This window comes from Pongo pygmaeus, chromosome 20, assembly GCF_028885625.2.
Source record: "Pongo pygmaeus isolate AG05252 chromosome 20, NHGRI_mPonPyg2-v2.0_pri, whole genome shotgun sequence".
In the NCBI taxonomy this organism is placed as follows: domain Eukaryota; kingdom Metazoa; phylum Chordata; class Mammalia; order Primates; family Hominidae; genus Pongo; species Pongo pygmaeus.
The window spans coordinates 13911655-13915112 of record NC_072393.2 but is presented as its reverse complement, the minus strand read 5'-3'; the positions used below and the strand labels follow the sequence as shown (position 1 = coordinate 13915112).

Genomic DNA, 3458 nt, shown 5'->3' with positions numbered 1-3458 from the left:
CAATGTAGCTACATTTTGGAATCACTCTGGAAGCTGTAAAAAAACACTGATACCTGGGCCCCACCTTCGGAGATTTTGATTTATTTTGTCTGAGGTAGGGCCTGGACATGGTTTTTATCTTTTTTTTTTTTTTAAAGTTCCCAGGAGATTCTAATGCACAGCCGTGTTTACAATCCCCTGTCGTGCGGCATTGCTTTGTCTGCCTGGTCAATGCTGGATCCCCACTGAGTCTTAATTCCAGCCAATGGGAAGGAGGAAGAGACTATGAAGAAAGTGCTGGCTGGGTACGGTGGCTTGTGCCTGTAATCCCAGCACTTTGGGAGGCCGAGGTGGGTGGATCACCTGAGGTCGGGAGTTCGAGACCAGCCTGATCAACATGGAGAAAACCCACCTCTACTAAAAATACAGAATTAGCTGGGCGTGGTGGCACATGCCTGTAATCCCAGCTACTAGGGAGGCTGAGGCAGTAGAGTCGTTTGAACCTGGGAGGCAGAGGTTGCAGTCAGCCGAGATCGCAGGATTGCACTCCAGCCTGGGTGACAGAGCAAAATTCTGTCTCAAAAAAAAAAAAAAGAAAGTGCTTATGATGTCATAAGACTCAAACCAGGATGTGGAACATGTCACTTCCTCTCACACCCCATTGGTGAGAACTCAGTCATGTGACTCCATCTGACTGCAAAGAAGGCTGGGAAATGTCAACCTAGGCAGCCATGTTCCTGGCCACCATTCTATTACTTTGAAAGAAGAAAATGGACTTAGGACGAAGGATGTGGCTCAGACATCTAGGAGATCTGAAGTGGTGAGAACAAGAGTGGATCTAGGAGTGAATACCATCGGGCAATGTGTTAATTTTCAAGGACTGCTGTAACTAAGTAGCACAAACTGGGTGCTTAAAACAACAAAATATATCACCGCACACTTCTGGAGGCTAGAAGTCTGACATCAAGGTGTTGTAGGGCTACGTTCCCTAAAACCCGTAGGGGAGATAGCTTCTTTGCCACTTCCTGGCTTCTGGTGGTTTGCCGCCAGTTCACCTTGGCATTCCTTGGCTTTCAGCTGCAGCACATGGATCTCGGCCTTGTTACATGGTGTTCCTCCCTTGTGTCTCTATGTCTCTTCTCTTTTTCTTTTTTCTGAGACAGAGTCTCTTGCTATCACCCAGGCTGGAGTGTAGTGGCGTGACCTCCGCTTACTGTAACCTCCGCCTCCCCAGTTCAAGCGATTCTCCTGCCTCAGCACCTAGTAGCTGGGACTACACGTGCATGACACTGAGCCTGGCTAATGTTTTTATTTTTGGTAGAGATGGGGTTTCACCATGTTGGCCAGGCTGGTCTCGAACTCCTGATCTCAGGTGATCCATCCTCCTCGGCCTCCCAAAGTGCTGGGATTATAGGCGTGAGCCACCACACCCAGCCTCCTTTTCTTAAAAGGACATTAGTTATATTGGATTAAGGGCCTGCCGTACTCCGATATAACCTCATCTGAATTAATTCCATCTGTAACAACCTTAATCAGATCATATTCTGAGGTACTAGGGGTTAAGACTTAAACATATCTTTTTGGGGGACTCAGTTCAACTCATGGCAGCCAATAATCAAGCATCACAATTCTGAGGAACCCCTCCATTAGGCCATTGTAAGGAGGCAATGACTTAGCAGTTTATCTCACCCTTCTGTCTCCCACATCTAGGTACCATCCAAGCCCCAGGAATATAAGATGCAGCACCAAGGTACCAAGGAAAAGGGTAGAAGCACTCCGAGTTGACCTGAGATGAACTTTTCACCACCCTTGAAGAATAAGGACTTGAACTAGTGATCACTTTCAGTTCTAGAAAAATAAGGTGGCCGGGTGAGGTGGCTCATGCCTGTACTCCCAGAGCTTTGGGAGGCCGAGGTGGGCGGATCACGAGATCAGGAGTTTGAGACTAGCCTGGCCAACATGGTGAAACGTCGTCTCTACTAAGAATACAAAAAATTAGCTGTGCAAGGTGGCGGGCACCTGTAATCCCAGCTGCTCAGGAGGCTGAGGCAGGAGAATCGCTTGAACCCGGGAGGCAGAGGTTGCAGTGAGCCGAGATCGCGCCATTGCACTCCAGCCTGGGCTACAGTGCGAGGCTCTCAAAACAAACAAACAAACAAAAAAGCACAAAAAACAAAACTAAGATTACATCTCTTAAGTCTCTAAATTGGGAACTGAAATTCACACCTGCAACATCTTTAATGATCCAATGGAAGGAAGTCCAAACTCCTTGACCAGGGTTTGACAAATTATGGCCCACGGGCCAAATTTGGTTGGCTGCTTGTTTTTGTTATTAAAGAGTTTTTGGAATACTGCCATGCCCATTTGCGTATGTATTGCCTCTGGCTATTTTTGTACTGTAGCATCAGGGTTGAGTTATTGTGACAGAGACACTAGAGCCTGCAAAACCAAAAGGATTTATTATCTGATCCACTTTAGAAGAAATTTGCCAACCTTTGTCCTAGATCACGTTTTCAAGACTGTCCACAATTTAAGACCATTTTTTTTTTTTTTTTGAGACGAAGTCTTGCTCTTGTTGCCCAGGCTGAAGTGCAATGGCATGAGCTCGGCTCACTGCAACCTCTGCCTCCCGGGTTCAAGCAATTCTCCTGCCTCAGCCTCCTGTGTAGCTGGGATTGCAGGTACACATCACCACATCCGGCTACTTTTTTATATTTTTAGTAGAAATGGGGTTTCACCATGTTGGCCAGGCTGGTCTCAAACTCCTGACCTCGTGATCCACCTGCCTCGGCTTCCCAAAGTGCCGGGCATGAGCCACCACGCCCGGCCTAAGACCAGTTTTTAAAACATATACTCTGCCACTCTACACATAAACTTTCCAAGGTACTAAAACCAGTATATGCAAAGTTCTCTTAAGTTATCAGCTCTAAATTTTTCCCCCCAGCCCAATTAGGAGGGAATTAAGGCTTCACCCCCATTCCCACTTTCCAGCAGAAAAACAAGTAGGTGATAAAAATGGAATGCCATCCTAAAAGCTTTCTAAAAGTTGGGGAATTGTGGGTACATCTGCTTAAGCAATAAGAGTACAGATGATTTCTATTTTTGCTCAATGCATACATGACTTAAAGTCTATTTATTGAACAATTATAGGCCAAAAATACTGCTGATGCAAATGAGTATTATTAAACACTGTAGAATTTGCCAAACAACCCACAACAAATTAAATTGCTAATAACAAGCTAAACAGTGATTTATCATTAGCTAAGCAAAAAGAACAGCGGTTGAAAACCGTGGCCAATTCAAGATAACACAAAGACAAAATGTTCCTCCAGGAAATTATGGAAATTTATACTATCAGTGTACACTTGTGTGCAATGCTGGGAGGTATTGTGTGTCTGCCAGGCTTCTAGGTGGATTACCAAAATAGAGTGCTCAATAAATTACAGTAACTTTCTATTCTGAATGTACGAACACTATGT

At 45.2% G+C, this 3458-nt stretch overlaps 1 long non-coding RNA gene across 1 annotated transcript; it reads left to right on the top strand.

Moving 5' to 3' along the window:
* Positions 1 to 632: 632 nt before the first annotated feature.
* LOC134738793 (uncharacterized) lies at positions 633 to 2332 on the top strand. Its single transcript, XR_010124855.1, has 2 exons — positions 633 to 799; positions 1690 to 2332. It is a non-coding gene; the product is annotated as an uncharacterized LOC134738793 (long non-coding RNA).
* Positions 2333 to 3458: the final 1126 nt, after the last annotated feature.